Source organism: Triturus cristatus, chromosome 12, assembly GCF_964204655.1.
Source record: "Triturus cristatus chromosome 12, aTriCri1.1, whole genome shotgun sequence".
Classification (NCBI taxonomy): Eukaryota; Metazoa; Chordata; class Amphibia; order Caudata; family Salamandridae; genus Triturus; species Triturus cristatus.
The window spans coordinates 854,965,154-854,985,064 of record NC_140595.1 but is presented as its reverse complement, the minus strand read 5'-3'; positions in this window follow the sequence as shown (position 1 = coordinate 854,985,064).

Sequence of the window (19,911 nt, the reverse complement as noted above, 5' to 3'; positions counted from 1 at the left end):
ATCACTCTTTTTTTTCTGAGTGAAACACACGAAATGGCGGCCGCCGCTTCCTGGTTTCGGCCGATTCGAATGTTTACTAAGATCTAAGAGCCAATCAGAATCGTGCTCGCGCACGCCACCGTACGCGTACGGTAAGCGTACCGTAAGCGCACCGTAAGCTGGCTCAGATATATATATTGATTTAAAGGCTATTTTCTCAGAATCTACTGAACAGATTTGCACCAAACCTACAAAAGGCACTTCCTTGACCTGAGGACTACCTCTCTGCCAAATTTCTAGTAATTCTGTTCAGCCGTTCGGGCTGTAGCTGTGTCTAAAGGTCCTATGGAAAAATGCATGGGAAAAACGCGTTTTGGGACCCCCCTTTTATCTCAGCCCCCGCTTGACGAATCCCCCCGAGACTTTCAGGGAAGGAGCGGAGCGTAGCGCCCCACCTATTTTGAAAAATTCGCGAGGATTCGTCGACCGGCGCCAAAGTTATTCAAAATAGAATGTTGCGGATTTCCTATGGAAACGTGGTCCTAACTATAACTACCTACTGGCGACCGCCAGTAGGTAATATATATATATATATATATATATATATATATATATATATATATATTCACTGAAAAAACCATAGGTTTCACACATGTTATAGTTAGCGGAAATTTTACTGATAAAAAACCAATGAAATTGCCCCGTTATAGTTAGTGCTGGCAACTATAACTCACGCGACCGCAATCCTCTGCTGATGCTAATACTGTATTTAGACACTTATTTGCCCATGTCTTCTTCCATACATTTTTAGCTATACATATATTACAAATATTTTTTTTTCATAAAGACACATATGTCATCAGCAGAAGATTGCGGTCGCGTGAGTTATAGTTGCCAGCACTAACTATAACGGGGCAATTTCATTGGTTTTTTATCAGTAAAATTTCCGCTAACTATAACATGTGTGAAACCTATGGTTTTTTCAGTGAATTTGCAAGGTTTTTTAAATGCTAATTCCTAACTATAACGTGTGTGAAACCTATGGTTTTTTCAGTGAATTTGTACGGTTTTTTAAATGCTAAGTTACTTTACGCCATTCGTGGCGTGCGCGCCCACTTAACGCAGTTCGTTCCGTGCGCGCACGGTGCGCTTCGCGCACCGTGCGCGCACAGTGAGCACGCGGTGCGCTTCGCGCACCGCGCACCCACTTTACGCAGTTAGTGCCGTGCCCACGTTATGCTAGATGGGCCATGTACGCACGATGCGCTTCGCGCACCGTGCGCACATGGAGGACATATTATGCGCTTCCTTGTGATCGGTAATCTGTTGAATTTTTTGGGGGAATTTCTGTGCTCTAATAAGCCATGCACAAATGGTGGCCTACGGCCACCATTTACACACGGGGTGGAGAAAGTGTGGATTATTTTTTTTTTTTAAATTTTTGACCGTACGCTTACGGTAAGCGTACGGTAAGCGTAATCGGCGAAATTGCCGAAAAAAAAATAAAACCTTTTTTGCTCTTGGGGGATGTTTGGGGGCTCCCTCAACATGACTATGTGGGAGGGAGTTGTCAAAACAGCCCCTTAACATGTTTTTGGCCATCAGGTTTAATAAACAACACTCAGTGCGAGAGACAAAATGGCGGACGCCGCTTCCTGGTTTCGGCCGATTCGAATGTTTACTAAGATCTAAGAGCCAATCAGAATCGCGCTCGCGCACGCCACCGTACGCTTACGGTAAGCGTACGGTAAGCGTACCGTAAGCGGGCTCAGATATATATATTGATTTAAAGGCTATTTTCTCAGAATCTACTGAACAGATTTACACCAAACCTACAAAAGGCACTTCCTTGACCTAGGGACTACCTCTCTGCCAAATTTCTAGTAATTCTGTTCAGCCGTTCGGGCTGTAGCTCGTTCTAAAGGTCCTATGGAAAAATGCATGGGAAAAACGCGTTTTGGGACCCCCCTTTTATCTCAGCCCCCGCTTGACGAATCCCCCCCCAAGACTTTCAGGGTAGGAGCGGAGCGTAGCGCCCCACCTATTTTGAGAAATTTGCGAGGATTCGTCGACCGGCGCCAAAGTTATTCAAAATAGAATGTTGAGGTTTTCCTATGGAAACGTGGTCCTAACTATAACTACCTACTGGCGACCGCCAGTAGGTAATATATATATATATATATATATACACATATCTTTGTCCTTTGATGTTTGACGGCTATGATTTCAACAAACAGAGCCGACTTCAAATGCGTTTTCACTTCTTCTTTATTTACACGTTAGCCATGATGCGTTTCAGCCAACACGGCAATCTTGGTTACACACAGTATTACCTGCCAATCACTGGCATTCGTTATCATACCGTGGGTCAGACTAGCAACAAGGAAAGACTACCATTACGAAATAATTTCTATTGTATTTTCTACCCTCTCGAGTTTCAGTCACTTGATATAGGTACCAGAAAAGAAATGATAAATGAAAGTGGGAAGTTTAGGGTATCCTTTGCATTACATAAATGAAATATACATACATTGTGGATGTTTTCCTGCACATAATAAATCAGAGTTTAAATATCAGTTTCTGCACTCAATTGAGATGCACACTCATGTAACTAAAATTTTCCTTATGTAAATCAAATCAGGCTTCACACGTTTGTTTCTACTAGACAAGTGTCAGAGTGCACTGCACTGTTCAGTTACCCATCTTAGATAAAACATCACAAATTTACAGGCAAGTCCCCATTTGATCAAAACATCATATATCACCTCCCACAACTCTAATTACGGCAAGTGCCTCATAATATTGGTTGCTGTACTAACCCCTGGAGGTGGGCCATTTTCACAAGGAGTCAATTTCCATTTCATCTTGGATCCAACACAAATAATGCAATTAGTTGATACTTATGGAATGCAGCAATTTACCCACCAAAGAAATCAAAATTAAAGAAATGAATAAAATTCTTCTTCACAGTTGAGCCCATAGGGTGTTCTACTGTCAAGCGCGAGGATGTACCACGTTTCAAGCTCACACAATTTTCTAACTCTCCACCCCTCTTGCTAGCAGGGACTGCGCCTATCACAAAGTATGTAACTTGTGTGGGATCTTTTTGGTGTGTGATTTCACAGTGATGGGCTACCGGGTATGATCATGTACTGCAAATTACATGTGTAGGTTTGGACGTAGACTATAAATTCAGTCTTACAGTTATAGGCCCCCCTGATCTACACCTCCCTGCCGCCAAAGGGGGTAGAGTCAACTGAGGTATTCTTGCCTATACTGCACGCTCTGCACCTGCTACATTTCTTAAACCCAGGGGCAGTCCTTAACCATCCTGGGTCACGTTCCATTTTGGGGTTTGCTTTGACAATAGCATCTCTCAGTGATGGAGCTCTGCGATATGTGAGGGGGGTGTTTAGGCAATTTCTTCCCAATAACTGGATCCGTTTAAGAATATGCCAATTTTTATTAACCAGATCCCTGAATTATTTGTTTTGGGAGTTGAATGTGGTGAGAAAATGCATCTGAGGTTCTATCTTTTCCTTTCTAGATTCCTTTTTAGAAAATAAGATCACCTCGCGTTTCTTTCTATTCGCTGCAAGCCTTGCGGCCTCAATCATTGCTTCCCTATAGCCTCTCTCACGAAATCTCTGGCTCAGCTCATTCTGACATTTGATTAACTCATTGGGTGTGCTGCAATTCCTGTTTGCTCGCAGCATTTCCCCGTATGGGATGTTCTTTTTGGTGTGTGCTGGGTGAAAGCCTGATGCATGCAGAGTTTTATTGCCTGCTGTCACCTTCCTGTACAGTCTGGTCCCAAGTTTCCCTGCCTCGACGTTCACCTCTACTTCTAAAAATGTTACTTGGCTTTTGCTAATGCTATGCGTGAATTTCAGGTTTACCTCATTACTGTTAGGACAATTCAAAAAGTGTTCTTCAGAGTCAGTTGTTCCTCTCTAGATTACAAATAAATTGTCTATGAATCTAGCCCACAATATATTGTGGCTCTCCCATGTATGTGTGAGGTCTCTGCGGAGCACCAGTGCGTCCTACCAGCCTACATGTAAACATGCATAGCTGGCGACGAAACAGGTGCCCATCGCAACCCTGGCTTTTGTTGATACCGAACACCATCGAATAAGAATAAGTTGCCTTCTAGGCACCTCTTCGCCATGTTCAGCAACATCTGGGTGTACTTCCATAAGCTGACTGGCCTGTCACTCAGGAAGAATTACATAGCCCTCAAACCGTCGCTGTGGGCAATGCTGGTATAGAGAGTTGTTATGCTCAGTGCAATTAGTACAAAGTCATGTTCCATAGGTATGTTATATATCATTTACAAAAATCACTGCTATCCCTTACATATGATGGCAATTTTTCTACATATGCTTTCAAAAAGAAGTCAATATACTTTGACCTTTTTCCATCATACGACCATTAGCAGAAGTTATTAGTCGTCCAGTGGGGCAGCTGATATTTTTGTGCACCTTTGGAATCAAGTACAGCACTGGAGTCCTGAAAGTGTCATTTTTCAAGTATCTAAATTCATTATGATATAGCAGGCCATCCTTAAACCATTGCTCTAATTCCAAGATGTAGTCTGCTTGAGCTTTGATCATTGCGTCACGTTTGCAGTCCCTTTAACTTAATTGGCTGTGGGCTTTTTGCAAGTACATACTCATCAGCCATAGAACAACAGTGCCCCCATTGTCAGAGTTTAGAATAACCACCTGCTAGGGGGTAGTTCTAGAACGTGGCCTAAACGGTCTTCTTATTGTTTCTCCACTTTGCAAATTTTGTTCCACTATGATGTCCTGAAATGTTATTTGGGTCCTCATTCTCCATTTCCAGTTTTCTCATAGTTCTCAGAAACTATAGGTCCTCAATGGTTGTAGCATCCGTAGTTGCTGCTGGTTGGGTTGTGCCAACAATGACTTCCTTCTCTTTGTTATTAAGTGTAATGTATTTTTAGTAGTTTTAGCTTCTTTCCATATTTGAAGGTATCAATTCTCGCCTCGGTATAATCCATTGTATTCTTCGGGCAAAATGAAAGTCCCAACATTAAAATCTGTTTGTCTGCCTTGGATAATGCTAGCTCAGTAAGATTTATAATCGATTTTTCCAGTTCTTCTTAATTTTCAAATACTTGCAATTTCATAATTTTTTGGTATTTTTGTTTTTAATCTGTTTTCCTGTTTCTTTATTTTTGCTGCCTCTGTCGCCCCCTCCTCCGGTTGGCTTGTGAGACCCTGGGTTTCGAGGTCTGAGGTTTGCAAGGCGGTCCAGCCATAAAAAAATCCAGCTCGTCTGATGACGTGATTTTTCTTCGTATTGCAACTGCGCTGTCCTGACCCTGATTTCTACTCAGATCTTCTTTACTCGTTCTTACTTGTGAGCTGAGTTCTGCTTTTTTAATCTAGCTTGCATATCGCTTTTAAATTTTGTAATCGTTTCTGTCTCGGACCTTGTAGCAAGAACAGATTTCAGGGCTTCAAGTTCCTGTAAAATGTTCGCTCTGTCCTTTTGTGCATACTTGATCAGCATCTGTACTAGCCTTGCTGATGCCTCGAGGTTACTGGTTGCCCACTTTACCAGCATATTGGGGTCTGGGTTTTCAAAAGCTGTATGTATCTATGTATGTATGTATATATAGAGATAGATATATAATTATATATACACACACACACAAATATATATATATATATATATATATATATATATATATATATTTCACCACATCTCGCTGTTTATGGAAAAGAAATGAGCGTGGACCCAAGTAAGTGCAAATATTTTTATTTGCCAAAGTCTGGCCTTGATCACATGACATATATATATATATATATGTGGATTTAGAGGAAGAGATAAGGGAGATGAAATTAAGCTGGCAACCATGATGCTGATGGAGAGAAGTTGGAAGGAAACCAAGAGAAGCTGTAAGTTCTGATTTTAAAAACTGGAATTGTATAAGCAGCTTAGTGGGCAAATTATATACAGAAGAAATTGATTCAAAGGAACAAATAACATAATTGTGATGTAATAGTTGAGAAACCATAACCAGGCCCTTGTCAAGCCATGACCTATGCAGAAATTGCTCATAAGAGCCACAAATAATCCTTAAGGGATTTTATGGGTAACATCATAAGATAGAAGTTAATAATTGGTCCAACATAATTTTGATGGTGTCTAAGTGACCACACCAATACAAATATAATGGTGTCCAGGTCTGCATCATATTTTTAATCCTAGAGAGAAGAGCATCTGTATTTGATGGTAATATCAATCAATCAATCAATCAATCAATCAATCAATCAATCAATCAATCAGTGGTTTATAGAGTGTGCTACTCACTTGTGAGGGTCTCAAGGCGCTGGGGGGGAGCAGCTCCAGGTCAGTCGAAGAGCCAGGTCTTGAGGTCCTTCCTAAATGTGTGGAGGGATGGGGAGCATCTGATGTTGACCGGAAGCTCGTTCCAAGTTTTGGATGCGATGTACGAGAAGGCTCTTCCGCCGGTTCTGCTTCTGCGGATGTGGGGGACCTCTGCCAGGGCGAGGTCGGCGGAGCGGAGGTTCCTCTTGGGTACGGGGAAACATACTTGGTCATTGAGGTATTTTGGTCCGATGTTGTTGAGGGATTTGTAGGCGTGGGTGAGGAGTTTGAAGGTGACCCTCTTCTCGACGGGGAGCCAGTGGAGGCTTCGTAGGTGTTGGGTCATATGTTCGTGGCGCGGTGTTCCTAGGACGAGCCTGGCTGCGGCGTTCTGGATGGTTTGGAGCTTGCGTAGAAGAGCGTTGTTGATTCTGGCGTAGAGGGCGTTGCCGTAGTCTAGTCTGCTGGTGATGAGTGTGTGGGTGACGGTCTGTCTGCAGTCGGGGGATCCATTTGAAGGTCTTACGCAGGAGGCAGTTGAAACTGGTGGAGTCAACGGTGTTGATCTGGCTGTTCATGGAGAGGGAGGAGTCGAGGATTATGCTGAGGTTCCGAGCGTGGGCTGTCGGGGTGGGTGGGCTCCCAAGGGTGGAGGGTCACCAGGTGTTGTCCCAGGTGGAGGTGCAGGGTCTGAGGATAAGGACCTTGGTCTTCTCGGAGCTGAGCTTAGGCAGCTGTCCTTCATCCAGGCTGCTACGTTTTTCATTCCTTCCTGGAAGCTGAGTCTGGTGATTTCTGGGTTCTTGGTGAGGGAGAGGATGAGTTGGGTGTTGTCGGCGTAGGATACGATGCTAATCCCGTGCTGTCTGACGATGGTGGCGATGGGGGCCATGTAGATGTTGAAGAGCGTCGGGCTTAAAGATCCTTGGGGTACTCTGCAGATGATGTCAATGGGGTCGGAGAGGAAGGGGGGAGTCTGATCCTCTGGGTTCTGCCGGGGAGGAAGGATTGGATCCAGTCGAGAGCGGATCTCTGTAATCCTGCATTGTGGAGTCTGGCGGCTAGCGTGCGATGTGAGATGGTGTTGAAGGCTGCAGAGAGGAGGATGAGGGCTGTGGTGTGTCCCTGGTCTAGCAGCATGGGGATGTCATCGGTGGCTGCAAGGAGGGCAGCCACGGTGCTGTGGTTGCTGCGGAAGCCAGACTGGGATGCGTCTAGGATGCAGTTTTCTTCGATGAAGGCGGTCAGCTGGGCGTTCACGAGTCTTTCGGTGACTTTGGCTGTGAAGGGGAGGAGAGAGATGGACCGGTAGATCTTCAGGTCAGTTGGGTCGGCCGTTGGTTTCTTGAGGAGGGGTTTCACCTCTGCACGCTTCCAGTCGTCAGGGCAGATGCTGGATATGAGGGAGGAGTTGATTGTTTGTCCTAATTCGGGTGCGATGACAGCTACAGCCCTGTGGAAGATGTGAGGGGGGCAGGGGTCCATTGGGGCTCCTGAGTGCATCTTCTTCATGGTTGAGGAGATGAGCTTGGTGGACGTGGGGGCCCAGGAGGTGATGGTCGGCTTCTCGGCGATGGTGGGTGGTGTGGTGCTGTTTTCTGCTGGCTCGCTGAAGTTGTCGTAGAGGGCCTTGATCTTCAGGTGGAAATAGGAGCTGAGTTTGTCGCAGAGTGCTTGGGAGGGTGTGATGTCAGTTGCTTTGCAGGTGGGTTTTGCGAACTGCTGAATGACGTTGAACAGTTCCTTGATGTTGGATGCGTTGGTCTTGACTTGGTCTCTGATGAAGGTCCTTTTGATGTCCCTTATACGATGGTGGTAGTCCTTCAGGGCGCTCTTGTGGTCGTCCCATGCCTCTGTGGTCTTCTGTTTCCTCCAGGTTTTCTCCAAGCGTCTGTAGGAGCGTCTGGCTTCTTGGAGTTCGGTGGTGAACCAGGCAGCCCTCAGTGGGCATTGTTTGGGGGTGCGGCAGAGAGGTGCCAGCTTGATGGCACAGCAGGAGACCCAGTGTTGGAATTCCCTGGCTGCGGAGTTGGTGTCGGTCATGGCCTTGGGGCGGTCTTGGAGGAGGGTGGAGTTCAGGTGCTCCTCGGAGACCTTACTCCAGATCCGTCGCGGGGGGTGTGGGGCGGGCTAGGGTGCGGTGGTGGTGTTGAAAGTGAAGTGTATCCCCGATACTATTGAGGTGCAAAATCCCCAGTCATTTGAACTTGTCAGGATGGCAAGCTAGACCAGCCCCATCAAAAGGGGTCTTAAAACAGAACTTTTTTAGAGGCATTACTTCAGATTTCTCGATATTACTTTTGTATCCAGAAACATCTGAATGTGTAAGTAGCGGTTCAAAAAATGTGTGAGAGAGGACTTTTGTTAAGAAATATAACAAAGAATATAATCTGTGCATTTCATTGAATTTGATATGTAAATTTTTTGTTGGAATCCGGAAAGAGTAACTGTGTTTCAAATGATGTAAGAGAGGTTCGAGAGCAAGAATAAATAAGAGTGGCGATATAGGACAGCCTTGCCTTGTACCTGTGTTAGGAGAGAAGTGTGGTGACTGTATGCCATTAACCACCACTGTGGATTAAGGCAATGAGAATAATAGAGAGGTTAGTTGGAGAAATTTAGGAGCAATCAAATGTCAATGTAGAACACATTTTAGAAATTACCAATTAACTCGACAAAATGCTTTTTCTGTGTCTTTAGTGATTGCAGTAAGAGAGTGATCACATTTGTAGAGGCTTTGCTGATAATATTGAGAAAGATGTATGCTCAATATCAACTAAGTCGGGTTTGAAATCATTGAGTCTGAGGTAAAGATTTTACATTCTGTGTTTATGAGTGATAAGTGACAATAGTTCTTGCATAGGGATAGGTTGCGTTTTTATCAGAGTTAAGCAAATCATGGTTTCAATAAATGTACCTGAGGAATTTCATAAAAGAGAGGAAGTGATTAATTAATTTGAACATCTTAGGAAAGAGTAACTTTGAGAAGTGGAGGTAGAATTCAACCATAAAATCATCTGGGCCTGGCAACTTACCAGTGGGAAGAGGATTGACCACTGAGAACAATTTCCCTATTTGTAGTGAGTGCTCGAGAGAGGACAGATCAATATGTGAGGACTTGTGAGTATTAGGATGAGAGAAAAAAGACTCAATCAACTCTTTAGAAGTGGAAGATTATGGGGTGAACTAACTGTGATATTAATCTGCAAAAAATTGCCAATGTCCAAGTCGTGGAACAGCTGTGTACCCAATCGATTGGTGACTGATTTTATAGAAGAATTTCTCTTTCCTGCATATCAAATAACATGCTAACAAGGTGCCAGTTGTATTATTACCCCCATAATATCAAGCATTAATCTTGAGAAGAGTGCCACAGTCTTTCCCAGTAGAAGATTTTTTTAATTGAATCTTAGCCGCTACCAATGCATCTAGATCAGCTTTGCTATTTTTCAATGTCAAGAATTTGGGCTCCAGTCCTTGCCTTCCTTTTTGCTGAAACATAATTAGTAATTAATTATGTAGATGTAGTTTTAAATGCATCTTAAACCAAATGAAAAGAGGTGTCCTCTATGTCATTGTTCTTAAAGAATTTGTGTACAAAGGTTTCATACGAAGAGAGGAAAAGCTTATCAGAAAGTAAAGTTATTAAACATCCAATGGGATGTTTGGGAGCTATTGCAAAGAATATTAAGCTCAGTGCAGACAGGAGCATGGTCTGAGATCCAAACTGAGCCAATCTCCAAATTAATAATGTGTTGAGTAAAACCTTTACTTAAAATCCATAATAAATTCTGGTTTGGGAATTATGAAGGGCCCATTAAAAAGAGGATTCTTTGAGAGTGTGATTGAATTGTCTCCTCGAGTCTGACAGAGCATTGTGCGTGATAGCATATTTGAAAGCTTTGTGTGCTGTATGAGGAAGAAATCGAGCTGAAGAGTGCCGATCAATGAAAGGATCAATGATTTGATTACAATCACAACCCAGTATAAAGTGTTCAGTGGGATATTGTGTAACATGTTGTGAAAATATTCTCCAAAAGCTAGAATCTGGGTGTGTAGGACTGTAGACGTTCATTGTCGTGAAGGTGGTATCATTCATTTTAAGTCACATTGAAAGCCTTCTTCCCTCCTCTTTGTGTTCCTGGGTTATCATTGACACATTTAGATATTTATGACATAATATAAATACTCCCTTTACGTGTGATATAGAAGGGGAATAGTAGGCTTCACCCAGACGTATTTTTTAAGTCAGTTGATGTCAACGCCAGTGAGGTGTGTTTCCTGGACTAGTGTCAATTGATATCTGTATCAGTGGGATAAAACACGTTGCCATTTGATGGGATTCCTTAAACCTTTGACATTTCATGTTGTTATACTGAATGTCATGCGTGCAGAGTTCAATTATAAAAATCAGTATAAAACACGCTAAGCACAATTATGAAAACAAAAAGTAACAAATAAGGGAACAAAGGCAGAAATAAAGTACAAGGAAAGAGAAACAGAGACAGGAATAGGAAGAATGAGGAAAAGAGCCCCAGAAAAGTGAATAAACAGAAAAGCAACACAGGAGATTCCTTAGCTGCAACGGTATAATTAATAACAAAGAGAACATCCCAAAAGATGTAGAGAATGCTGAGCACCCAGAAGAATACAGAGCCAGTCCTGGTTCCAGCGAACAGAGAAGGGGGAAACACTACAATATGAAACATACACTGGCATATTAAAACAGGAGGGAAATTAACGTGAAATAACTTTCTAGAGATAACAGAGAAGGTGGTAACAGCAAAAAATAACAAGGTGACAAAGGTAATTTAAGACAAATGAGAACTTCATTGAGCAAACTGCTGCCGAAATACAAAGGAAAAGAAAAAAGAGTGTTAATCTTGAATATAAAAATTGCCTCAAAGAGGAAAAAACAGATGGTTATGTTAATGTTATGATAATCAATTTGCAAAGAGCATAGCTGTCTGGGTAACATGGGGTCCCAGTGCCAATGCTAAAAAAGAGGTCCCATAAAAAAGCACTTCAGATTTCTCCTCATTGCACTTTAAGTGGGCCTTGGCTAACCACTTAAAAACCTCTGCAAGGCATGTCCTGGCAGTCAAGGAGGAAAAATCTGTTTTACTCCAAGTAAAGAGGAGCTGGGTATCATCAGCGTAGACTATAGCTTTCGCACCCAGCTCCTCAGCTAAATACAACTCCGGGACTCCTGAACAAAGTTGCACTACCATTGCAGCTGCCCGCAATCTGCGGTTGCGCTGGGGGAGAAAACATGCATTAGCCCCAACCGTGCCGTGGAAGCACAAGCCAACCACTCCCACCTCAGCCCCCACTCACCGGGGACAACTCTGCATGCTCCGTCTCTCTGCCCTGGGAGGCCTGGAGGCTCCTGTCGGATGCCTCGTCTCCCTTACTCAGCATGCGGGGTTCTCTCCTCATTTGACCCAGCCCCCTTCTGGGACCCGGGACTTCTATGTGGAGTCCGCGAGGCTCTGGACTTCCTCCTGCTCACGTTCCAGCGTGGGGTGGGCTCCCACATGGGGCTTCTGGTTTGGCGTGTCTCTTCGGGTCCCGCTTCTCCTCGGCCCGCCTACAACCAGGAAAGGCCGCCTGGCCTCCGCGTCACCACGCTAGATCGCGGTGGCTCCTTTCGCAATTTCGAAAAAAGGGGTGGGCTCCCGCTGGTCTACAAAACGCAGGGATAGGCTCCTGCCAAATGTGCACAAAAGCAGGGTGGGCTCCCGCCAAGAAAAAAAAAGCATGAAGCGGGTGGAAACCCACTAGAGCAGGAAAAGCACCAGCGTAAGGCGGGGTGGGCTCCTACCAAACAGCGCAAAATGCGGGGTGGGCTCCCATCTTGAAGCACACCACGGTGCGGGGGAATCCCAACGCCGGGGGTTCCCTCTGGATGGTGTGCAGCGTAGTGCTACAAAGCAAGGACACTCCTCTTTCCCTGGCAAGGCTGAAGTCCTTCTTGGGGGAGTAAAACAATATAGGGCTCACAAAGCGCTACGTCCTGCACAGTTCAAGGGGGCAAAGCTGGGCCCAGGCAGGCCAGCTCACAGGGCCCTCCAGCTGGGAGGCAGTCCCTCGTGGCGGTTCCTTCTGGAGCCCAGCAGCTGCAACAGGCCCCCCAAGTCACAGGAACAACATTTTTCATGGGTCACAGCCCCTATCTTTATACCACTTTTCCCTCTTTGTCTGCAAAGCACAGGGTTTTTGGGAAACCAATTCCAACTGGTTCTGGAGCACTCTGTTTACCAGGCTCTTCTTCCCTATTGTTAGGTGGGGGCTCGTCATCAGACACACCACAGGGGGGCGGAGCCAGCATTCACTTGGGCAGTCACAATACTATTCAGGGACCAGGGGCTTCTCTTCCACCACTCCAAATGCAGATGTCCCATTCAGCCTACCGCTGAATCACCCTGCCCCTCCCGGAGCCACACACACCTCACTAGCCCCTGTCACTCACAAGCCAGACATGCAATTCACATCAGGCAGGCAGACACATTGCACACAGAAATGCCAACTTCTAAAAGTGGCATTTCTAAAATAGTTAGAATAAATCAGCGCACATATTTGCATAGCATTTATTATCACGATTCCAAACATACCAAACTTGATCACGCTGCGCCTCTCATATCAGGAATTATCACTGAAACACTTATCAGGGAATCCCCAATGCATTCCTATGGGAGGGCAGCCCCTCAATAGTGAGAAGCCAAAATGGCTGTTTGTCACTACCAGGACATTTCACACACTTAATGTACATGTCCTATCTTTTATCTATAAAGCACCCTGCCCATAGGGCTAGCTAGGGCCTACCTTAGGGGTGACTGACATGCAGTGAAAGGGGGTCACAGACATGGCACACACTTTAGGTGCCAAGTCACAGCGGCAGTACCACTGTGCGCACAGGCCCTGCAATGGCAGAGGCCTGAGATAGGTTTGAAAGGCTACCTTGGTGGGTGGTGCAATCAGCGATGCAAGCCCACCAGTAGCCTTTAATTTACCAGCCCTGGGTATCTGAGATGCCACTTTACAAGGGACTGACAGGTAAATTAAATAGGCCAAACAGGTGTAGACCAATCTTACCATTTTTATCACAGAGAGCACACGCACTTTACACTGGACAGTAGTGCTAAAGTGCCCAGAGTCCTAAAACCACCAACACCATGTCAGAAAAAAGGCTAGGAGAAAGGCAAACAAGTTTAGGGATGACACTGCAAAAAGGGCCAAGTCAAACAGCACCACAACTAATTATGCACATAACCAGGTTGGGGGAAGGAACCTCCACTTAGTGTGGAATTATTCATACATTAAATGTATCTCCCCATAGTCCGGGGCTTGACCTGTAGAGGTCAGCTGGAATTTGTGCCGGGCCCGATGCTTTGCTCCTCTTTTGCCCATTAATCGAGTGCGCGTCTTTCTTCAATGTGAACGGCTCAAGCTCAGTTTCCCAAATCTATCCTGAGGCAATTTGCGGTGTTTTAAAAACAGAGGTGAAATGTCAGGCTTTGTATTCTGACAAATTGTTGTTTTTTAAAATGTGGATTGGTGTTTACAAACTTCTCTCAGTTTGCATTCAGAAGAAGAAAAGTAAAATTAATTGTGTGACAAACTTGCTGGTATACAGGTGTGTGAAAGGAAAGGCTGTAGGATGTAATTTGTTTATAAGACAACAACATGTAAATCACTGTTAGTGAGGTGTATATATTCAGCAGTTAGGAAAGCAAAACTGAAGAATATTTTTGTAATTCTAAAGTATTGTAGGATCTAATCAAGACACTTTACTTGGTGGTGCACAAATGATAAATATTCCCTGAAACCCTATTTCCATGCATTATCATTTGTGTGCATTATAGTTGTATCAGTAAAAACTGTATGTTTGTGCAAATTGACTTACCATTTGACTGGAAAATGGGCTGTCTTTAAATGACAGTGCACTACCACACCATTCTAGCTACATTAAAGAATGACCAGCATCATATCCGCTAACACTAAGTGGGTCACAAAATCTTGTTATTTTATTAATTGGGTCATGGTTCTTAAAAAGATTGGGAAACACTTCTCGATACATGTGCACACTGATGCCATGCGGCGAGTGGCACCTGGGTGGGAAATGTGCTTGCCAGTGATCTGCAATGTGTGATTCTGGCCTGAGATCTTCTGAATGCTACCATGAGACATAACTTGCCAGAACTTACATGTATCTTTGCATCTCACTGCCCCCAGAAGAGTCATCTGTTAAGCTCACATATCTTCTTTGTTTCCTAAATAAAGTTTTATAGTAACTATTCACACTTCAATCTTTTATAATTGGTTGAGAAATGGACACCAGTATGACTTTGGGTGGGCACTGGTGTGGGCATCAATTCAGTTGCCTTCTGGGACAGGATTCGGCGGTTATAGTGAAACTTGATGCAGCTCTCGATTTTCCTATCAATTGTGATGCTACATATATATATATAATCTTTCTTTTGTAGAATCCAATATCCACTATTATAACAGAAATGTATGCAGGAATCCAACTTGGACCTTCCATAATATCAGAGTTTAATATTACTCTCCATCGAAGCAGAGATGCCCCATGTGCAGTCATCCACTTTACTAATATCCGTATGATTTTCAGGTCGTTCATAGGTAGTGTTACAATCATCAGTACCCCCCTCTAGAGCTACTAACCATATGAAACCTAGCATGATGACAAGCCATGATGGGGGGTGATGCTGTATGTTTTACACTCTATTGTAAACATTCAGGGTCAATATTTTCTTGCTTGACTTTAACGTCAACATTAGATGTCGAATTGATTATCTTTATTCCCCCATAGAATATATTTTCTCAAATAAGTTTTCAATAATCTTTTTTCCTCTGCATATTCTGCAAAGATTGCAATATTGTAACTCATAGGTAGAATCAAAGAGTGCAAAGCGGTGAATAAAGGGGCTTCTATATGTTTCAAAACACTGAGTCTGTTCTTACTCAAAAAACCCTTCCTCAAAGAGCATCCTCATTCTTTGTTTATGAACAAATTAGAAAGTGAGGCCAGAATGAAGGAAACACGGGCAAATAATGCAATTGCTGAGGAAGACTTGCCTCATACAGCCAAAAAGCATCAAATATCTATAAAACTAAGTCTCCTACCCCACTTACAATTGAGGAATAGATAAATGAGATTAAAACGTGTAAATTGTTTATGATTGAAACAAACTTGAGTTTGCAGAGATACATTTTTATCATTTAGTGCAAGAAATGTCAGGGGCAGAACAATGAATCATTAGGTTAAACAATGATATAAACTTATATAAGGATATGCCCAAAGAAATACATTCTTTTAAAAGATCAATAATGATTCATGAAATTCAGAAGTGGTTTGAAGGCTTTGGTTAACTCTATATCTTATACCCAGACATGGGTCGCTTGCTCGCTGTACCTCTGGATTCAAGATAGCTTGCAACAGGGTAAAAACTGATTTGCATATGGCTGGTTCCAAACTGGGGGTGAGTGGTTGAAAAGTTTCACCACTCCGTCCATCACCCTGTTGGGTTTGCTATGTTCACCCTAATTGGCCAAGGGCATGCTCAAACGTGGGTCCCTTGCTCACTGTGGCACTGGATTCAAGCTAGCCTGGCTGATGAAGGGTGAATCCCAAAAATCCAGTCTGAGCATGCTTGTTTCCAGTCCAGTGAGGACCAAGCCTTGCAGTTCGGGTTGGTCTATTCCCATGAGAAACAGGGTCAAGACTCATTTGAATATGGCTGGGTCCAAACTGGGGTGGCATAGTGAGCAAAAGAACATTGGATTAAACCCAGATCTGTGAATCGGGGTGAGTGTTTGAAAAGTTTCCGCACTCTGTCCATCACCTTTTTGTGTTTGCTCTCTTTCTTGCCAGCTATGTTGGCCCTTCTGCATTCTTGCTCATTAAATATTCAACGGGATCATAGAGTGGACCCTTAACATAATTGAGCTACATTTGTGGTCAATTCAAGAGCCATAAACCTCTACTTTTTGGAAATTATTTCTGCATCCATAGAGAAAAAACAAGTCCTTTGGAGAAATCATAAAACTTTAATCTCAAAAGATATTTTGAAAGCAACGGTCATCAGAAGGAAGAAATGTTTAGATCTTCACTCTCATTTGAGAGATTTGAATGCCTGATACAATTTATTGCATCCTTGCCTTTTAAAAGTTGCCAACAAGTACAGATCTTACAACTTCGAAAAACCTAGTAGGCTTGAGGAATTTATCTACAATCATAAGATGAATGAGATGGATTTAGGAAACTAGGTTGTCTCTTAACATGCATGTCTCTTTACACTATCTCTTTATGAGATGCTTTAAAGTTCTATATTTCGCCAGTGCCACCAATGATGACCTAACCGCTGCAAGGTTCAATTTGCTCCTGCAGTGCTGGCTGAGAAATGTGCATGTGCTTGAGTTAATGTGGCATTTGCAAAGTATTCAATGCATGGCAATGTGAAAACAAGGTGTGTTTTCCTTCCCTCTCATGTCTACTCAGCCACTTCCTAGTACTTCACGCCTTTATTCTTTCCTAAGTTCTGTCCCAGCCTGACCCAAAATTTGAATAATCCATTCTTTGCATGCACCACGTTTTCTGGACAACTCATGTATTTCATTATGGCTTCGATAACAGATTTACACCTGTTCTCATTTTTCCATTTCAACATTTGTCAACCACAGCAACTCCCTATGCAAAGCTTAGGCACATGATGATGATCACTAAAACATCTACTTACCTGGCCAAATCCCTCTAGCTTACCCTGCAGTAGAGTAAGTTAAGTTTCCTTTCCTTACTGCCAAGCAAATGTATTTGTTGGAAACAAAGATGACGTGTGGAGGAGGGTGAGGCCAGAGAGTAAAGTGATATTAAATAAGGCCCTTGACTTTTGCTGCTGGGATAGTCTGTGAGAACCGTTCTAAATAAATCTATATCCCGCTCGTTAATCCTTTCCCTGTACTGCAGTGCATAGCTTTACCCATCGTCTACTTACGTCAGACAGTAGTAGTCAGGGTAAAATTGAAAGGCATTTTGGAGGAGAGCAGAGCCATTGGAACAAGATAATTGTGTATCACAGCTATCCCAGCTGCAGACTGCAGAGAGTAGCAAAGTACGACTAACGATTATTACAGCTAGGGCTCTAGCAGAGCTAGAATGCCTCCATTAATTTAGCGAAACAAGAGAGAATACTTGTACTCTATAGTGCATAATGCCTTCCTCATTAATGAGAGGTACTTTTTTTTAATTTTTCAATACAAAGTGTCCGTTTAGTTTACTATTTTTTTAAACTGTTGTGCTGTGTATACTCTGCCTTAATTCCCTTCAGGCAGTTAATTCATTTGCCATTTGCCTTTAGTTTTACGTGAGGCATGTGTGGGTAATGGCTGTGAATATAATCACATCAAATTGAATGGCCCAGCAGGTCCGTTTTGCCAAAGAGCTAGGTCTTGAGAGTCTTGCTGAAGGTGTTCAGGGAGGAGGCGGTCCTGATGTCTGCCGGTAGCTCGTTTCATGTCTTGGCCATAATGTGAGAGAAGGATCTTCCACCTGCTCTGGCTCTGTGGATGCGCGGAGTTTTGGCCAGTGTGAAGTTGGAAGATCGGAGGTTTCTTTTGGGTACGTGGAAGTTGATTCTGTCATTGAGGTATTTGGGTCTGTTGTTGTGTAGGCATTTGTAGGCATGATTGAGAATTTTCAAGTTGACTCTTTTCTTCACAGGGAGCCAGTGGAGCTTTCACAGGTGTTGGCTGATGTTTTCGTGCTGGGAGATGCTGAGGACGAGTCTGGCGGCGGTGTTCTGTATAGTCTGCAGTTTGAGGAGTAGGGACTTGTTGATGCCAACGTAGAGTGTGTTTCCATAGTCTAGTCGGCTGGTGATGAGTGCGTGGGTGACTGTCTTCCTTGACTCAGGGGGGATCCATTTGAAGGTCCTGCGAAGTATGCGGAGGGTGTTGAAGCAGCTGTATGTGACGGCATTGACTTGTCAGTTCATTGTCACTGATGAGTCGAGTATGATGCCTAGGTTCTTGGCGTTGTCTGAGGGGGTAGGTGGGGTTAAAAGGGCAGTCGGCCACCAGGTGTTGTCCCATGCTGATGGGGTGGTTTCAATGATGAGGACCTCTGTCTTCTCGGTGTTGAGTTTAAGGGAGATGCTGGTCATCCAGACGGCTACGTCTTGCATTCCTTTCTGGCAATTGAGTTTGGGAGTAGCGGAGTCTCGGGTGCAGGAGAGGATGAGCTGGGTGTTGTCGGCATAGGATATGATGTTGAGGCCGTGTTGCTGGACGATGGCTGTGATGGGGGCTATGTAGATGTTGAAGAGGGTCAGGATCAGAAATGACCCATGTTGGACTCTGCAGGTGATTTCCATAGGATTGGAAAGGAAGGGTGGTAGTCTGATTCTCCTGCTTCTTCCAGTGAGGAATGATCGGATTCAGTCCATGGCTGTTCCTTGTATGCCAGCATCGTGCAGTCTGTGCAGTGAGAGACGGTGTCGAAGGCCGCTGACAGGTTGAGTAGGATGAGGGCTGCGGAGTGGCCTTGGTCTAGAAGGGTACAGATTACATCTGTGGCGGAGAGTAGGGAGGTCTCGGTGCTGTGGTTGCTTCAGAATCTGGATTGGGATGGGTCGAGGATGGTATTCTCTTCGATGAATCGTGTTAGTTCCCTATTGACTGTTTTCTCTGCAACTGTGGCTGCAAAGGGGAGGAGCGAAAGGGGCCGGTAGTTCTTGAGGTCAGTGGGGTCTGCAGTGGATTTCTTGAGCAGGAGCCTGACTTCTGCGTTCTTCCAGTCATCTCGGGAAGGTGCCCGTTTTTAAGGTGGTGTTGATGGTATGTTGTAGTTCAGGTGCGATGGCGGCTGCAGCACTGTGGTAGATGTAAGAAGGACAGGGGTCGGTGGGGCCCCCGAGTGGATGCCTTTCATGGTCGAGGCAGTGTCTTTGGTTATGATCGGTGTCCAGTTGGAGATGGTGGGCTGACTGGTGTCCTTGGGGGGCAAGGGGGTGGCTGTGGCTTTTGGAAGATGATCGACAAAGTTGTCAAAGAGGGTTTTGATCTTGAGATGGAAGTAGGTTCCAAGCTTGTCGAGAGGTCTGGGGACTGGGTGATGTCTGCGACTTCGCTGCATGGGTTGGCGAATTCCTGAATGACACTGAAGGGTTCCGTGGAGTTGGTGGAGTTGGCGAGGATTTTGTTGTGGATTAAGTTCCTCTTTGTGGTTCTGATTTGGTTGTGGGAATCCATCATGGTCTCTTTGTAGGTCGAGTAGTTTGCGGTTGTTTTGGTGTTCCTCCAGCTCTTCTTCAGGCATCTGCAGGTACGCCTGGCTTCTTTGAGAGTGGTTGTGTACCAGGTAGCTTTCCTGGGGCGTTGTTTGTCGGGGTTGCGCAGCGGGGCAAACTCATCTGCGCAGTTGGAGATCCAAGTGTGGGGATCTCTTGCTGCGATGTTTGCATCGGATTTCCAGGTGTGGTTGTCTCAGGTGCGGGTGGAGTTAAGTTGTTTGTCAGTGACTTTGCTCCAATTCCTCCGTGGAGGGCATGG